Genomic DNA, 20,050 nt, shown 5'->3' on the forward strand with positions numbered 1-20,050 from the left:
TGAGTATAGAAAAACAAGTATTGTAACACTGATTCTGCATAATTAAGACACATGGTGATGGTTGGTACAGGGGCTATAAACCAGTGGCAGTACATTATGGTCCATTAAATACAACAGTGCATGTAAAGGAATGCTAAAGTTAAATTTAATACCTTTTCCATAAATTTTTAGACCTCATCGCGACTTTGAGATTGGACTGTTTAAACATCTTAAGATACAAACAACATACACTTATTGTAAGAAAGCCCATCTAAAGAGTCTTAATTTGTGATGACTCCTTGGACAACTTTATCAGATATGTATTGATGCCATGAAATTGTAATAAAATATGTCATTTCAAAGTATGTCACAAGAATGTAGTAAAAATATCATAGTATAGTGTGTCATAAAAAAGTGATAAAAATTTCAACATAGTATGCCATGAATATGATTTTAAAATGCGATAGTATATTACGCTATAGACTTAATAAAAAAAAGATTAAATGTATAGCATGCCATAAAAATGTGATAAGAAAAAAATCAGTATAAAATACGATAAAAAATCCTATGCCATAAAAGTATGAAGAAAATTGTCATTGCATATTACGCCACAAAAATATGATGAAATTGTAATAGTGTAGTATGCCACACAAATGTGACTGAAAAATGTGATAATATTTCACAAAAATATGAATATGAATATGAGAATGTCGGAGTAGTGTATGCCATAGAAAGGCAATAAAGAAAAATGTCATGGTATACATTAACTTAAAATTGTGATAAAAAAAAACATGACGGTATAATATGCAATGTAAAAGTTTATTTTATTTTATTTTTAATTTTACAGTATATTTTATTATTAAAATGTAATTTTAGAAATATAGGATAGCGTGTAAGCAGATTTTCCTTTTTCACTGCAAGGGTCCAGTATATAGAGTTTTTTTTTTTTTTATATTTTCCTTATGTGTCATGTCTGATTTAACTTTGACAGTCGTGTGTCTTCCCCTCCGATATTGATTTTTTTGCCCCGCCCTGATTAGGTTCGTCAGTTTGCAGCACGTCACCTCCTGTTTACCTGTTTGCGCTTCCCAATCAGTAACTTCCTGTGTCTACCGGCCTGGAGTGATTTAATGTTCATGTTTCTCCTAGTGAGTAATGTGTAAATTCATTGTTTCTTCCGTTCGTGCATGTTGTGCTGGGTTATACTACGATGCAAGTGCAGCAGATCCACGCACTTATTTAAAAACCGTAAAGCCTCAGTAAGAGCTAAAAGATAACCACGAACATGCTAATCGGTTATAAATAAAAGATCGCATGTCGCTCGCTTCTGCCTTTCAGGATTATTAAAATGTATTGCAGCACAAAGCAGCACTGTCGCTTCAATTCAAGACGGAGCTGTCAGAAAATGACAGCCTATAGCGAATGCACACGTTAATACAGGCTGTCTGTTTAGGCTGTTATGTCACTCTTCTGCACACATCCTCGGATGATGTATGTACATTTCTTATGAAATGCACAGTGATGAAATTCAGGCAAGGACACATACGTTCCTAAAATGGATTTAATTATAATGTTTATCTGGAAAATGTTAAAATGCATTTTTGCAAATACATGTAAAGTCCTTTTTGACTGAATCTATAAAAATGTTTGTGTTTACACAAGCATGACAATAATAATTGTTGAACATTGAGGCTACAAAAATCAAACTGGTTGTCCTTACTGATAGTGTCCTACAACGCTGAAGAGCTCTATTCATTTGTATGTGTGCATATGTTAGTCTGATACTCTATCTTTCTGTATCTCTCTCTGTCTGCCTGTCTGTCTGTCCATCTGTTTGTCTGTCCACCTGTCTGTCTGTCTCTGTCCATTTGTCTCTGGCTGTCAGTCTGTCCACCTGTTTGTCTCTGTTGATCTGTCTTCGTCTGTCTGTACTGAATATAGTTCTACTGCACAATGTTGCTGTTTGGCAGCATACTGAAGTTATTAGATGAAAAGAAAGTTATTTGTTTAAAACAAGATTTACATGATAAGAACAGGTCATAACTTAATATACATTCAAATGGCTAAAATATATGAAAAATTGAAAGAAATCCTTGAATATTCAGTTGCTCTTCTTCAGCTCACACAGGGTCATGGACAGAGTGGAAAAGAGTGAGATTTTGGGGGATTTAAAAGACATGTGACCTCATCCAAGCACACAATGGATTAAAACAATACCCCACCTTCTATAGAAAGGGAAAATAGTGGTCATATTTATTTTTAGATATCAGTAAGAAAAAAAAGGTATGTTGCCATATGGCAACATGGTGCAGTAGAGGGTTAACTTACTACATTCATGTGTCTTCCCTACAGGCTTGATTGTTTTCCCCACACTGATTAGATTCGCCAGTTTGCAGTCACGTCACATCCCGTTTACCTGTTTGCACGTCTGATTCAGGCACTCCCTGAGACTACCAGCCCGGAGTGCTTTTATGTCCATGTCTCTCCTGGTAAGTAATGTCATTTCATTTGTAAGAGTTTCTTTATTTTGTCCATTCATGGATGTTGTGCTGGTTTTCAGCTTTTGTTTCGACACGTCGTATTTTGACATTTTTTCTGACATATGTTGTCTTCATTCGTTTCTTTGACATAGTATATTATGGTGGTTTTGGCATTTTTTTTTGGACATGCTATGCTATGTAGTTTTCTGATATTTTTTGGACATGTCCAATTTTGACATTTTCCGACATGTCAAATTCGGCCGATTTTTCAAAGTACTATATTATGACGTTTTTGGCCATTTTTTTCAACATTTATCACTATGATGTGTCTCAACATACTAAACTATGTGGTTTTCAGCAGTTTTTCGACATGTCATATTTTGACATTTTTTTCGACATAGTATACCATGATGTTTTCTGTCATCTTTTCAACATGCTTTATTATGATGTTTTTGGCATTTTTTTGACATTCTATACTATGACATCACTTGACATGCTATACAAAGTGGTTTTCAGCTGCTTTTTTAGAATTTCATATTTTAACTTTTTTCAACATACTATACTATGATTATTTTGGTCATTGTTTTGATATTCTGTATTATGATATTTTTCCTTTTCTTCTGACACATTATACTGTGACATTATTTGACATGCTGTACTTTGTGGTTTTCATCTGTTTTTTAGACATGTCATATTTTTGGTATTTTTTTTGACATACTATACTATGGCGTTTTTGGTGAGTTTTTTTTTGACATGCTATATTATGTTTTTGGCAGTTTTTCCGACATTCTTTACCATGACGTGACTTTACATATGTGGTTTACAGCTTTGACATGTCATATTTTGACATTTTCTGACTTACTATACTATGACGTTGTATGTCATTTTTTTTACATGCTGTATTATGATGTTTTCTTTTCAACACGCTTTACTATGACAAGTGTCAATATGCTATACTATGTGGTTTTTAGTTGTTTTTTTGATATGTCAAATTTTGACATTTCTCAACATACTATCTGGAGGTAGACACCATCTCCACTTTCAAGGGTATACTTAAGACTTTCCTCTTTGATAAAGCTTACTATTAGGGCTGGCTTGGGTTGCCTGAACCAGCCCTGAGTTAGGCTTACATAGGTTTAGTCTGGTGGGGGACTTTCTGTGATACACTGAGCTCCTCTGTCCTTCTCTTGCTCCCTCCATCTGCAAACACTCATTTCTTTTTACTGCAGTACACTAACTCAGCTTCTTCTCTGGAGCATTTGTGCTGCCTTGTTTTGTAGTTTCCCGGATGCTGGCTGCACTCTTGGCTGTGCCTGGATTGTTTTGATGGCTGTTTTGATGCTGTGTTCCCTCCTTTGGCTGTGCTCACACTGTGGCTGCACTGATGCTGTACCTCTGGCTTACCTGGATCGTGGTCTTGGTTGTGCTCTTCCTCTTGCCCTTGCTGAGGCTGTGCCAGTGTCGTGGGCCTTGATGTGCCAATGCCATGATCTTGCATGGTGCGACCGTCTGCTGCCATTACTATGAGTCATGCCTCCACTATTACTATACACATGGAACTATTGTCAACACCTACAATAGTTCCATGTAACATCACATGCTATCATATATTGCATTTGTTCATTTTGTCTGTCACTATTGTTAGATGATAGTTATATGTAATGTTATTGCTGTGCATCTCACCCCATCTCTCTTCCTCTCTCAGTTTCTGTAAGGGCTTGGGCAGTGTTTGCAACACACTATGCCATGACTTGTTTCGGCATGCTATTTTACTGGTTTTCAGTGGTTTTTGAGACATGTCATATTTTGACATTTTTGCCATACCATAGTGTGGCATTTTTGTCGTATTTTCAACATGCTATATTATGGTGTTTTTGGCCTTTATGCATCATTCTATGCCGGGAAGTGTCTTCGTACACTATTTTAGACTGTCTTTAGCTGTTTTCTGCTGTTTTTGAGACATGTCATATTTTGACCTTTTTGCTATCTGGCATTTTTGTCTTTTTTTCAACATGCTTTGTTATGGTGTTTTTGGCCTTTTTTGCAACATTCTATGCCAGAACATGTATTAGCACACTATTTTGGGCAGTTTTAGCAGTTTTCATTTATTTTTGGGATGTTTCATATTTTGACATTTTTGCCATACTATAGTTTAGGACATGTAATTTTTTTTTTACATTTTTTCTGCCTTGCTTTGTGGGGCATTTTTTCAACATGCCACATTATGGTGTTTTTGGCTGTTTTTGGAACATTCTATACTATAGTGTGTCTCAGCACGCTATGTAATGTGGTTTTTCAGCTACTTTCAGCTGTTTTTGGGACATTTTTGACGTTTTTGCCATACTTTTTTGTCATTTTGCCTTGTTTTTTGGTCATTTTTTCAACATGCCATATTATGGTCTTTTTCGCTGTTTTTCCAGCATTCTATGCTATGACATGTCTCAGAATGATATTTAATGTGGTTTTCAACTGTTTTCAGCTGTTTGTGGGACAAGTCATTTTTTGACAATTTAGCCATACTATAACTTTGCCTTTTAATTTTTTCGACGTGACATTTTATGGTGTTTTTGGCCGTTTTTTCAACATTCTATGCAGCTGCGTGTCTCAGCACACTATTTAATGCTGATTTAAGATATGTTGACCTGTTTTGGGACATGTCATTTTTTGAAATTCTTGCTGTTTTGGTCACTTTTTCGACATGCTATATTATGGTGTTTTTTGCCGTTTTTGCAACATTGTATGCTATGGCGTGTCTCGGCACGCTATTTAATGCTGTTTTAAGCTGTTTCCAGCTGTTTTTGGGACATGTCATTTTTTGACATTTTTGCCATACTATAGCCTTGCTGTTTTGGTCATTTTTTCGATACACCATTATATGGTGTTTTTAAGATGTTTTTGCAACATTCTATGCTAGGGCTTGTCTCGGCACGCTATTTAATGCTGTTTTGAGCTGTTTCCAGCTGTTTTTGGGACGTGTCATTTTTTGACATTTTTGCCATACTATAGCCTTGCTGTTTTGGTCACTTTTTCGACATGCTATATTATGGTGTTTTTTGCCGTTTTTGCAACATTGTATGCTATGGCGTGTGTCGGCACGCTATTTAATGCTGTTTTAAGCTGTTTCCAGCTGTTTTTGGGACGTGTCATTTTTTGACATTTTTGCCATACTATAGCCTTGCTGTTTTGGTCATTTTTTCGACACACCATTATATGGTGTTTTTAAGATGTTTTTGCAACATTGTATGCTAGGGCTTGTCTCGGCACGCTATTTAATGCTGTTTTAAGCTGTTTCCAGCTGTTTTTGGGACGTGTCATTTTTTGACATTTTTGCCATACTATAGCCTTGCTGTTTTGGTCATTTTTTCAACATGCCATTATATTGTGTTTTTGGCCATTGTTGCAACATTGTATGCTATGGCGTGTCTCGGCACACTATTTAATGCTGTTTTAAGCTGTTTCCAGCTGTTTTTGGGACGTGTCATTTTTCTACATTTTTGCCATACTATAGCCTTGCTGTTTTGGTCATTTTTTCGACATGCCATATTATGGTGTTTTTGGCCCTTTATTGCAACATTGTATGCTATGGCGTGTCTCGGCATGCTATTTAATGCTGTTATAAGCTGTTTCCAGCTGTTTTTGGGACGTGTCATATTTTGACATTTTTGCCATACTATAGCCTTGCTGTTTTGGTCATTTTTTCGACACACCATGATATGGTGTTTTTAAGATGTTTTTGCAAGATTCTATGCTATGGCGTGTCTCGGCATGCTATTTAATGCTGTTTTAAGAGTTTTCCAGCTGTTTTTGGGACATGTCATTTTTTGACATTTTTGCCATACTATAGCCTTGCTGTTTTGGTCATTTTTTCAACATGCCATTATATTGTGTTTTTGGCCGTTGTTGCAACATTGTATGCTATGGCGTGTCTCGGCACGCTATTTAATGCAGTTTTAAGCTGTTTCCAGCTGTTTTTGGGACATGTCATTTTTTGACATTTTTGCCATACTATAGCCTTGCTGTTTTTGTCATTTTTTCGACATGCCATATTATGGTGTTTTTGGCCCTTTATTGCAACATTGTATGCTATGGCGTGTGTCGGCACGCTATTTAATGCTGTTTTAAGCTGTTTCCAGCTGTTTTTGTGACGTGTCATTTTTTGACATTTTTGCCATACTATAGCCTTGCTGTTTTGGTCATTTTTTCGACATGCCATATTATGGTGTTTTTGGCCCTTTATTGCAACATTGTATGCTATGGCGTGTCTCGGCACGCTATTTAATGCAGTTTTAAGCTGTTTCCAGCTGTTTTTGTGACGTGTCATTTTTTGACATTTTTGCCATACTATAGCCTTGCTGTTTTGGTCACTTTTTCGACATGCCATATTATGGTGTTTTTGGCCCTTTATTGCAACATTGTATGCTATGGCGTGTCTCGGCATGCTATTTAATGCAGTTTTAAGCTGTTTCCAGCTGTTTTTGGGACGTGTCATTTTTTGACATTTTTGCCATACTATAGCCTTGCTGTTTTGGTCATTTTTTCGACATGCCATATTATGGTGTTTTTGGCCCTTTATTGCAACATTGTATGCTATGGCGTGTGTCGGCACGCTATTTAATGCTGTTTTAAGCTCTTTCCAGCTGTTTTTGGGACATGTCATTTTTTGACATTTTTGCCATACTATAGCCTTGCTGTTTTGGTCATTTTTTCGACACACCATTATATGGTGTTTTTAAGATGTTTTTGCAACATTGTATGCTAGGGCTTTTCTCGGCACGCTATTTAATGCTGTTTTAAGCTGTTTCCAGCTGTTTTTGGGACGTGTCATTTTTTGACATTTTTGCCATACTATAGCCTTGCTGTTTTGGTCATTTTTTCAACATGCCATTATATTGTGTTTTTGGCCCTTTATTGCAACATTGTATGCTATGGCGTGTCTCGGCACGCTATTTAATGCAGTTTTAAGCTGTTTCCAGCTGTTTTTGGGACGTGTCATTTTTTGACATTTTTGCCATACTATAGCCTTGCTGTTTTGGTCATTTTTTCGACATGCCATATTATGGTGTTTTTGGCCCTTTATTGCAACATTGTATGCTATGGCGTGTGTCGGCACGCTATTTTATGCTGTTTAATGCTGTTTTTGGGACGTGTCATTTTTTGACATTTTTGCCATACTATAGCCTTGCTGTTTTGGTCATTTTTTCAACATGCCATTATATTGTGTTTTTGGCCGTTGTTGCAACATTGTATGCTATGGTGTGTCTCGGCACACTATTTAATGCTGTTTTAAGCTGTTTCCAGCTGTTTTTGGGATGTGTCATTTTTTGACATTTTTGCCATACTATAGCCTTGCTGTTTTGGTCATTTTTTCGACACACCATTATATGGTCTTTTTAAGATGTTTTTGCAACATTGTATGCTATGGCGTGTGTCGGCACGCTATTTAATGCAGTTTTAAGCTGTTTCCAGCTGTTTTTGGGACATGTCATTTTTTGACATTTTTGCCATACTATAGCCTTGCTGTTTTGGTCATTTTTTTGACATGCCATATTATGGTGTTTTTGGCCCTTTATTGCAACATTGTATGCTATGACGTGTGTCGGCACGCTATTTAATGCTGTTTTAAGCTGTTTCCTGCTGTTTTTGGGACGTGTCATTTTTTGACATTTTTGCCATACTATAGCCTTGCTGTTTTGGTCATTTTTTCGACATGCCATATTATGGTGTTTTTGGCCCTTTATTGCAACATTGTATGCTATGGCGTGTCTTGGCACGCTATTTAATGCAGTTTTAAGCTGTTTCCAGCTGTTTTTGGGACGTGTCATTTTTTGACATTTTTGCCATACTATAGCCTTGCTGTTTTGGTCATTTTTTCGACACACCATTATATGGTGTTTTTAAGATGTTTTTGCAACATTCTATGCTAGGGCTTGTCTCGGCACGCTATTTAATGCTGTTTTGAGCTGTTTCCAGCTGTTTTTGGGACGTGTCATTTTTTGACATTTTTGCCATACTATAGCCTTGCTGTTTTGGTCATTTTTTCAACATGCCATTATATTGTGTTTTTGGCCGTTGTTGCAACATTGTATGCTTTGGCGTGTTTCGGCACGCTATTTAATGCAGTTTTAAGCTGTTTCCAGCTGTTTTTGGGATGTGTCATTTTTCTACATTTTTGCCATACTATAGCCTTGCTGTTTTGGTCATTTTTTCGACATGCCATATTATGGTGTTTTTGGCCCTTTATTGCAACATTGTATGCTATGGCGTGTGTCGGCACGCTATTTAATGCTGTTTTAAGCTGTTTCCAGCTGTTTTTGTAACATGTCATTTTTTGACATTTTTGCCATACTATAGCCTTGCTGTTTTGGTCATTTTTTCAACATGCCATTATATTGTGTTTTTGGCCGTTGTTGCAACATTGTATGCTATGGTGTGTCTCGGCACACTATTTAATGCAGTTTTAAGCTGTTTCCAGCTGTTTTTGGGACGTGTCATTTTTTGACATTTTTGCCATACTATAGCCTTGCTGTTTTGGTCATTTTTTCGACACACCATTATATGGTCTTTTTGGCCCTTTGTTGCAACATTGTATGCTATGGCGTGTCTCGGCACGCTATTTAATGCAGTTTTAAGCTGTTTCCAGCTGTTTTTGGGACATGTCATTTTTTGACATTTTTGCCATACTATAGCCTTGCTGTTTTGGTCATTTTTTTGACATGCCATATTATGGTGTTTTTGGCCTTTATTACAACATTGTATGCTTTGGCGTGTTTATTGCGCTATTTAATGCAGTTTTAAGCTGTTTCCAGTTGTTTTTGGGACGTGTCATTTTTTGACATTTTGCCATACTATAGCCTTGCTGTTTTGGTCATTTTTCGACATGCCATATTATGGTGTTTTTGGCCCTTTATTGCAACATTGTATGCTATGGCGTGTGTCGGCACGCTATTTAATGCTGTTTTAAGCTGTTTCCAGCTGTTTTTGGGACGTCATTTTTGACATTTTTGCCATACTATAGCCTTGCTGTTTTGGTCATTTTTTCAACATGCCATTATATTGTGTTTTTGGCCGTTGTTGCAACATTGTATGCTTTGGCGTGTGTCGGCACGCTATTTAATGCAGTTTTAAGCTGTTTCCAGCTGTTTTTGGGACGTGTCATTTTTTGACATTTTTGCCATACTATAGCCTTGCTGTTTTGGTCACTTTTTCGACATGCCATATTATGGTGTTTTTGGCCCTTTATTGCAACATTGTATGCTATGGCGTGTCTCGGCATGCTATTTAATGCAGTTTTAAGCTGTTTCCAGCTGTTTTTGGGACGTGTCATTTTTTGACATTTTTGCCATACTATAGCCTTGCTGTTTTGGTCATTTTTCGACATGCCATATTATGGTGTTTTTGGCCCTTTATTGCAACATTGTATGCTATGGCGTGTGTCTCGGCACGCTATTTAATGCTGTTTTGAGCTGTTTCCAGCTGTTTTTGGGACATGTCATTTTTTGACATTTTGCCATACTATAGCCTTGCTGTTTTGGTCATTTTTCAACATGCCATTATATTGTGTTTTTGGCCGTTGTTGCAACATTGTATGCTAAGGGCTTTTCTCGCACGCTATTTAATGCTGTTTTCATCTGTTTCCAGCTGTTTTTGGGACGTGTCATTTTTTGACATTTTTGCCATACTATAGCCTTGCTGTTTTGGTCATTTTTTCAACATGCCATTATATTGTGTTTTTGGCCCTTTATTGCAACATTGTATGCTATGGCGTGTCTCGGCACGCTATTTAATGCTGTTTTAAGCTGTTTCCAGCTGTTTTTGTAACATGTCATTTTTTGACATTTTTGCCATACTATAGCCTTGCTGTTTTGGTCATTTTTTCAACATGCCATATTATTGTTTTTGGCCGTTGTTGCAACATTGTATGCTATGGCGTGTCTCGGCACACTATTTAATGCTGTTTTAAGCTGTTTCCAGCTGTTTTTGGGATGTGTCATTTTTTGACATTTTTGCCATACTATAGCCTTGTTGTTTTGGTCATTTTTCAACATGCCATTATATTGTGTTTTTGGCCGTTGTTGCAACATTGTATGCTATGGCGTGTCTCGCACGCTATTTAATGCTGTTTTAAGCTGTTTCCAGCTGTTTTTGGGACATGTCATTTTTTGACATTTTGCCATACTATAGCCTTGCTGTTTTGGTCATTTTTTCAACATGCCATTATATGGTGTTTTTAAGATGTTTTTGCAACATTGTATGCTATGGCGTGTCGGCACGCTATTTAATGCAGTTTTAAGCTGTTTCCAGTTGTTTTGGGACATGTCATTTTTTGACATTTTTGCCATACTATAGCCTTGCTGTTTTGGTCATTTTTTTGACATGCCATATTATGGTGTTTTTGGCCCTTTATTGCAACATTGTATGCTATGGCGTGTGTCGGCACGCTATTTAATGCTGTTTTAAGCTGTTTCCAGCTGTTTTTGGACGTGTCATTTTTGACATTTTTGCCATACTATAGCCTTGCTGTTTTGGTCATTTTTCAACATGCCATATTTTGGAGCTTTTGGCCCTTTATTGCAACCTTGTATGCTATGGCGATTCTTGGCACGCTTATTTAATGCAGTTTTAAGCTGTTTCCAGCTGTTTTTGGGACGGTCATTTTTGACATTTTGCCATACTATAGCCTTGCTGTTTTGGTCATTTTTCGACACACCATTATATGGTGTTTTTAAGATGTTTTGCAACATTGTATGCTATGGCTTGTCTCGGCACGCTATTTAATGCTGTTTTGAGCTGTTTCCAGCTGTTTTTGGGACGATGTCATTTTTGACATTTTTGCCATACTATAGCCTTGCTGTTTTGGTCATTTTTTCAACATGCCATTATATTGTGTTTTTGGCCGTTGTTGCAACATTGTATGCTTTGGCGTGTTTCGGCACGCTATTTAATGCAGTTTTAAGCTGTTTCCAGCTGTTTTTGGGATGTGTCATTTTTTGACATTTTTGCCATACTATAGCCTTGCTGTTTTGGTCATTTTTTCGACATGCCATATTATGGTGTTTTTGGCCCTTTATTGCAACATTGTATGCTATGGCGTGTCTCGGCACGCTATTTAATGCTGTTTTAAGCTGTTTCCAGCTGTTTTTTTGACGTGTCATTTTTTGACATTTTTGCCATACTATAGCCTTGCTGTTTTTGTCATTTTTTCAACATGCCATTATATTGTGTTTTTGGCCGTTGTTGCAACATTGTATGCTATGGCGTGTCTCGGCACACTATTTAATGCTGTTTTAAGCTGTTTCCAGCTGTTTTTGGGACGTGTCATTTTTCGACATTTTTGCCATACTATAGCCTTGCTTTTGGGTTCATTTTTTCCACATGCCATTATATGGTGTTTTTAAGATGTTTTTGCAACATTGTATGCTATGGCGTGTCTCGCACGCTTATTTAATGCTGTTTTAAGCTGTTTCCAGCTGTTTTTGGGACATGTCATTTTTTGACATTTTTGCCATACTATAGCCTTGCTGTTTTGGTCATTTTTTTGACATGCCATATTATGGTGTTTTTGGCCCTTTATTGCAACATTGTATGCTATGGCGTGTGTCGGCACGCTATTTAATGCTGTTTTAAGCTGTTTCCAGCTGTTTTTGGGACGTGTCATTTTTTGACATTTTTGCCATACTATAGCCTTGCTGTTTTGGTCATTTTTTCAACATGCCATTATATTGTGTTTTTGGCCGTTGTTGCAACATTGTATGCTATGGCGTGTCTCGGCACACTATTTAATGCTGTTTTAAGCTGTTTCCAGCTGTTTTTGGGATGTGTCATTTTTTTGACTTTTTTGCCATCCTTTAGCCTTGCTGTTTTGGTCATTTTTTCGACATGCCATATTATGGTGTTTTTGGCCCTTTATTGCAACATTGTATGCTATGGCGTGTCTCGGCACGCTATTTAATGCTGTTTTGAGCTATTTGCAGTTGTTTTTGGGACGTGTCATTTTTTGACACTTTTGCCATACTATAGCCTTGTTGTTTTGGTCATTTTTTCAACATGCCATTATATTGTGTTTTTGGCCGTTGTTGCAACATTGTATGCTTTGGCGTGTTTCGGCACGCTATTTAATGCTGTTTTAAGCTGTTTTCAGCTGTTTTTGGGACGTGTCATTTTTTGACATTTTTGCCATACTATAGCCTTGCTGTTTTGGTCATTTTTTCGACATGCCATATTATGGTGTTTTTGGCCCTTTATTGCAACATTGTATGCTATGGCGTGTCTCGGCACGCTATTTAATGCAGTTTTAAGCTGTTTCCAGCTGTTTTTGGGACATGTCATTTTTTGACATTTTTGCCATACTATAGCCTTGCTGTTTTGGTCATTTTTTTGACATGCCATATTATGGTGTTTTTGGCCCTTTATTACAACATTGTATGCTTTGGCGTGTTTCGGCACGCTATTTAATGCAGTTTTAAGCTGTTTCCAGCTGTTTTTGGGATGTGTCATTTTTTGACATTTTTGCCATACTATAGCCTTGCTGTTTTGTCATTTTTTCGACATGCCATATTATGGTGTTTTTGGCCCTTTATTGCAACATTGTATGCTATGGCGTGTGTCGGCACACTATTTAATGCTGTTTTAAGCTGTTTCCAGCTGTTTTTGGGATGTGTCATTTTTGACATTTTTGCCATACTATAGCCTTGCTGTTTTGGTCATTTTTTCGACATGCCATATTATGGTGTTTTTGGCCCTTTATTGCAACATTGTATGCTATGGCGTGTCTCTGCACGCTATTTAATGCTGTTTTGAGCTGTTTCCAGCTGTTTTTGGGACGTGTCATTTTTTGACATTTTTGCCATACTATAGCCTTGCTGTTTTGGTCATTTTTTCAACATGCCATTATATTGTGTTTTTGGCCGTTGTTGCAACATTGTATGCTTTGGCGTGTTTCGGCACGCTATTTAATGCAGTTTTAAGCTGTTTCCAGCTGTTTTTGGGACGTGTCATTTTTTGCCATTTTTGCCATACTATAGCCTTGCTGTTTTGGTCATTTTTTCGACATGCCATATTATGGTGTTTTTGGCCCTTTATTGCAACATTGTATGCTATGGCGTGTCTCTGCACGCTATTTAATGCAGTTTTAAGCTGTTTCCAGCTGTTTTTGGGACGTGTCATTTTTTGACATTTTTGCCATGCTATAGCCTTGCTGTTTTTGTCATTTTTCGACATGCCATATTATGGTGTTTTTGGCCCTTTATTGCAACATTGTATGCTATGGCGTGTGTCGGCACGCTATTTAATGCTGTTTTAAGCTGTTTCCAGCTGTTTTTGTGACATGTCATTTTTTGACATTTTTGCCATACTATAGCCTTGCTGTTTTGGTCACTTTTTCGACATGCCATATTATGGTGTTTTTGGCCCTTTATTGCAACATTGTATGCTATGGCGTGTCTCGGCACGCTATTTAATGCAGTTTTAAGCTGTTTCCAGCTGTTTTTGGGACGTGTCATTTTTTGACATTTTTGCCATACTATAGCCTTGCTGTTTTGGTCATTTTTTCGACACACCATTATATGGTGTTTTTAAGATGTTTTTGCAACATTCTATGCTAGGGCTTGTCTCGGCACGCTATTTAATGCTGTTTTGAGCTGTTTCCAGCTGTTTTTGGGACGTGTCATTTTTTGACATTTTTGCCATACTATAGCCTTGCTGTTTTGGTCATTTTTTCGACACACCATTATATGGTCTTTTTAAGCTGTTTTTGCACCCTTGTCTGCTATGGCGTGTCTCGGCCCGCTATTTAATGCAGTTTTAAGCTGTTTCCAGCTGTTTTTGGGACATGTCATTTTTGACATTTTTGCCATACTATAGCCTTGCTGTTTTGGTCATTTTGTGACATGTCATATTATGGTGTTTTTGGCCCTTTATTACAACATTGTATGCTTTGGCGTGTTTCGGCACGCTATTTAATGCAGTTTTAAGCTGTTTCCAGTTGTTTTTGGGACGTGTCATTTTTTGACATTTTTGCCATACTATAGCCTTGCTGTTTTGGTCATTTTTTTGACATGCCATATTATGGTGTTTTTGGCCCTTTATTGCAACATTGTATGCTTTGGCATGTTTCGGCACGCTATTTAATGCTGTTTTAAGCTGTTTCCAGCTGTTTTTGGGACGTGTCATTTTTTGACATTTTTGCCATACTATAGCCTTGCTGTTTTGGTCATTTTTTCGACATGCCATATTATGGTGTTTTTGACCCTTTATTGCAACATTGTATACTATGGCGTGTCTCGGCACACTATTTAATGCTGTTTTAAGCTGTTTCCAGCTGTTTTTGGGATGTGTCATTTTTTTGACATTTTTGCCATACTATAGCCTTGCTGTTTTGGTCATTTTTTCGACATGCCATATTATGGTGTTTTTGGCCCTTTATTGCAACATTGTATGCTATGGCGTGTCTCGGCACGCTATTTAATGCTGTTTCCAGCTGTTTCCGGCTGTTTTTGGGTCATGTCATTTTTTGACATTTTTGCCATACTATATAGCCTTGCTGTTTTGGTCATTTTTTCGACATGCCATTATATTGTGTTTTTGGTCGTTGTTGCAACATTGTATGCTATGGCGTGTCTCGGCACACTATTTAATGCTGTTTTGAGCTATTTCCAGTTGTTTTTGGGACGTGTCATTTTTTGACACTTTTGCCATACTATAGCCTTGCTGTTTTGGTCTTTTTTTCAACATGCCATTATATTGTGTTTTTGGCCGTTGTTGCAACATTGTATGCTTTGGCGTGTTTCGGCACGCTATTTAATGCTGTTTTAAGCTGTTTTCAGCTGTTTTTGTGACGTGTCATTTTTTGACATTTTTGCCATACTATAGCCTTGCTGTTTTGGTCATTTTTTCGACATGCCATATTATGGTGTTTTTGGCCCTTTATTGCAACATTGTATGCTATGGCGTGTGTCGGCACACTATTTAATGCTGTTTTAAGCTGTTTCCAGCTGTTTTTGGGACGTGTCATTTTTTGACATTTTTGCCATACTATAGCCTTGCTGTTTTGGTCATTTTTTCGACATGCCATATTATGGTGTTTTTGGCCCTTTATTGCAACATTGTATGCTATGGCGTGTCTCGGCACGCTTATTTAATGCTGTTTTGAGCTGTTTCCAGCTGTTTTTGGGACGGTCATTTTTTGACATTTTTGCCATACTATAGCCTTGCTGTTTTGGTCATTTTTTCAACATGCCATTATATTGTGTTTTTGGCCGTTGTTGCAACATTGTATGCTTTGGCGTGTGTCGGCACGCTATTTAATGCAGTTTTAAGCTGTTTCCAGCTGTTTTTGGGACGTGTCATTTTTTGACATTTTTGCCATACTATAGCCTTGCTGTTTTGGTCATTTTTTCGACATGCCATATTATGGTGTTTTTGGCCCTTTATTGCAACATTGTATGCTATGGCGTGTCTCTGCACGCTATTTAATGCAGTTTTAAGCTGTTTCCAGCTGTTTTTGGGACGTGTCATTTTTTGACATTTTTGCCATGCTATAGCCTTGCTGTTTTTGTCATTTTTTCGACATGCCATATTATGGTGTTTTTGGCCCTTTATTGCAACATTGTATGCTATGGCGTGTGTCGGCACGCTATTTAATGGTGTTTTAAGCTGTTTCCAGCTGTTTTTGTGACATGTCATTTTTTGACATTTTTGCCATACATAGCCTTGCTGTTTTGGTCACTTTTTCGACATGCCATATTATGGTGTTTTTGGCCCTTTATTTCAACATTGTATGCTATGGCGTGTCTCGCACGCTATTTAATGCAGTTTAAGCTGTTTCCAGCTGTTTTTGGGACGTGTCATTTTTGACATTTTGCCATACTATAGCCTTGCTGTTTTGGTCATTTTTTCGACACACCATTATATGGTGTTTTTGGCCGTTTTTGCAACATTCTATGCTAGGGCTTGTCTCGGCACGCTATTTAATGCTGTTTTGAGCTGTTTCCAGCTGTTTTTGGGACGTGTCATTTTTTGACATTTTTGCCATACTATAGCCTTGCTGTTTTGGTCATTTTTTCGACACACCATTATATGGTCTTTTTAAGATGTTTTTGCAACATTCTATGCTATGGCGTGTCTCGGCACGCTATTTAATGCAGTTTTAAGCTGTTTCCAGCTGTTTTTGGGACATGTCATTTTTTGACATTTTTGCCATACTATAGCCTTGCTGTTTTGGTCATTTTTTTGACATGTCATATTATGGTGTTTTTGGCCCTTTATTACAACATTGTATGCTTTGGCGTGTTTCGGCACGCTATTTAATGCAGTTTTAAGCTGTTTCCAGTTGTTTTTGGGACGTGTCATTTTTTGACATTTTTGCCATACTATAGCCTTGCTGTTTTGGTCATTTTTTCAACATGCCATTATATTGTGTTTTTGGCCGTTGTTGCAACATTGTATGCTTTGGCGTGTTTCGGCACGCTATTTAATGCAGTTTTAAGCTGTTTCCAGCTGTTTTTGGGATGTGTCATTTTTCTACATTTTTGCCATACTATAGCCTTGCTGTTTTGGTCATTTTTTCGACATGCCATATTATGGTGTTTTTGGCCCTTTATTGCAACATTGTATGCTATGGCGTGTGTCGGCACGCTATTTAATGCTGTTTTAAGCTGTTTCCAGCTGTTTTTGTAACATGTCATTTTTTGACATTTTTGCCATACTATAGCCTTGCTGTTTTGGTCATTTTTTCAACATGCCATTATATTGTGTTTTTGGCCGTTGTTGCAACATTGTATGCTATGGTGTGTCTCGGCACACTATTTAATGCAGTTTTAAGCTGTTTCCAGCTGTTTTTGGGATGTGTCATTTTTTGACATTTTTGCCATACTATAGCCTTGCTGTTTTGGTCATTTTTTCGACACACCATTATATGGTCTTTTTAAGATGTTTTTGCAACATTGTATGCTATGGCGTGTCTCGGCACGCTATTTAATGCAGTTTTAAGCTGTTTCCAGCTGTTTTTGGGACATGTCATTTTTTGACATTTTTGCCATACTATAGCCTTGCTGTTTTGGTCATTTTTTTGACATGCCATATTATGGTGTTTTTGGCCCTTTATTACAACATTGTATGCTTTGGCGTGTTTCGGCACGCTATTTAATGCAGTTTTAAGCTGTTTCCAGTTGTTTTTGGGACGTGTCATTTTTTGACATTTTTGCCATACTATAGCCTTGCTGTTTTGGTCATTTTTTCGACATGCCATATTATGGTGTTTTTGGCCCTTTATTGCAACATTGTATGCTATGGCGTGTCTCGGCACGCTATTTAATGCTGTTTCCAGCTGTTTCCAGCTGTTTTTGGGACGTGTCATTTTTTGACATTTTTGCCATACTATAGCCTTGCTGTTTTGGTCATTTTTTTGACATGCCATATTATGGTGTTTTTGGCCCTTTATTGCAACATTGTATGCTATGGCGTGTGTCGGCACGCTATTTAATGCTGTTTTAAGCTGTTTCCAGCTGTTTTTGGGACGTGTCATTTTTTGACATTTTTGCCATACTATAGCCTTGCTGTTTTTGTCATTTTTTCAACATGCCATTATATTGTGTTTTTGGCCGTTGTTGCAACATTGTATGCTATGGCGTGTCTCGGCACGCTATTTAATGCTGTTTTAAGCTGTTTCCTGCTGTTTTTGGGACGTGTCATTTTTTGACATTTTTGCCATACTATAGCCTTGCTGTTTTGGTCATTTTTTCGACATGCCATATTATGGTGTTTTTGGCCCTTTATTGCAACATTGTATGCTATGGCGTGTCTTGGCACGCTATTTAATGCAGTTTTAAGCTGTTTCCAGCTGTTTTTGGGACGTGTCATTTTTTGACATTTTTGCCATACTATAGCCTTGCTGTTTTGGTCATTTTTTCGACACACCATTATATGGTGTTTTTAAGATGTTTTTGCAACATTCTATGCTAGGGCTTGTCTCGGCACGCTATTTAATGCTGTTTTGAGCTGTTTCCAGCTGTTTTTGGGACGTGTCATTTTTTGACATTTTTGCCATACTATAGCCTTGCTGTTTTGGTCATTTTTTCAACATGCCATTATATTGTGTTTTTGGCCGTTGTTGCAACATTGTATGCTTTGGCGTGTTTCGGCACGCTATTTAATGCAGTTTTAAGCTGTTTCCAGCTGTTTTTGGGATGTGTCATTTTTCTACATTTTTGCCATACTATAGCCTTGCTGTTTTGGTCATTTTTTCGACATGCCATATTATGGTGTTTTTGGCCCTTTATTGCAACATTGTATGCTATGGCGTGTGTCGGCACGCTATTTAATGCTGTTTTAAGCTGTTTCCAGCTGTTTTTGTAACATGTCATTTTTTGACATTTTTGCCATACTATAGCCTTGCTGTTTTGGTCATTTTTTCAACATGCCATTATATTGTGTTTTTGGCCGTTGTTGCAACATTGTATGCTATGGTGTGTCTCGGCACACTATTTAATGCAGTTTTAAGCTGTTTCCAGCTGTTTTTGGGATGTGTCATTTTTTGACATTTTTGCCATACTATAGCCTTGCTGTTTTGGTCATTTTTTCGACATGCCATATTATGGTGTTTTTGGCCCTTTATTGCAACATTGTATGCTATGGCGTGTCTCGGCACGCTATTTAATGCTGTTTTAAGCTGTTTCCAACTGTTTTTGGGACATGTCATTTTTTGACATTTTTGCCATACTATAGCCTTGCTGTTTTGGTCATTTTTTCGACATGCCATTATATTGTGTTTTTGGTCGTTGTTGCAACATTGTATGCTATGGCGTGTCTCGGCACACTATTTAATGCTGTTTTGAGCTATTTCCAGTTGTTTTTGGGACGTGTCATTTTTTGACACTTTTGCCATACTATAGCCTTGCTGTTTTGGTCTTTTTTTCAACATGCCATTATATTGTGTTTTTGGCCGTTGTTGCAACATTGTATGCTTTGGCGTGTTTCGGCACGCTATTTAATGCAGTTTTAAGCTGTTTCCAGCTGTTTTTGGGATGTGTCATTTTTCTACATTTTTGCCATACTATAGCCTTGCTGTTTTGGTCATTTTTTCGACATGCCATATTATGGTGTTTTTGGCCCTTTATTGCAACATTGTATGCTATGGCGTGTGTCGGCACGCTATTTAATGCTGTTTTAAGCTGTTTCCAGCTGTTTTTGTAACATGTCATTTTTTGACATTTTTGCCATACTATAGCCTTGCTGTTTTGGTCATTTTTTCAACATGCCATTATATTGTGTTTTTGGCCGTTGTTGCAACATTGTATGCTATGGTGTGTCTCGGCACACTATTTAATGCTGTTTTAAGCTGTTTCCAGCTGTTTTTGGGATGTGTCATTTTTTGACATTTTTGCCATACTATAGCCTTGCTGTTTTGGTCATTTTTTCGACACACCATTATATGGTCTTTTTAAGATGTTTTTGCAACATTGTATGCTATGGCGTGTCTCGGCACGCTATTTAATGCAGTTTTAAGCTGTTTCCAGCTGTTTTTGGGACATGTCATTTTTTGACATTTTTGCCATACTATAGCCTTGCTGTTTTGGTCATTTTTTTGACATGCCATA

General features: G+C 37.4%; 1 long non-coding RNA gene across 2 annotated transcripts in view; it reads left to right on the top strand.

Annotated features, from left to right (window-relative positions):
• Positions 1 to 1,013: 1,013 nt before the first annotated feature.
• The window catches only part of LOC148186849 (uncharacterized), a 47,833-nt gene continuing 28,796 nt past the window's right edge, over positions 1,014 to 20,050 (top strand). For both annotated transcript variants that reach the window (XR_015779121.1, XR_015779122.1), the window contains exons 1-2: positions 1,014 to 1,127; positions 2,332 to 2,468. This is a non-coding gene — a long non-coding RNA (uncharacterized LOC148186849). The remainder of the gene's footprint in view (positions 1,128 to 2,331; positions 2,469 to 20,050) is intronic.

Source organism: Plectropomus leopardus, chromosome 16 (assembly GCF_026936395.1).
Source record: "Plectropomus leopardus strain MGB_pleo_1.0 chromosome 16, ASM2693639v1, whole genome shotgun sequence".
NCBI lineage: Eukaryota > Metazoa > Chordata > Actinopteri > Perciformes > Serranidae > Plectropomus > Plectropomus leopardus.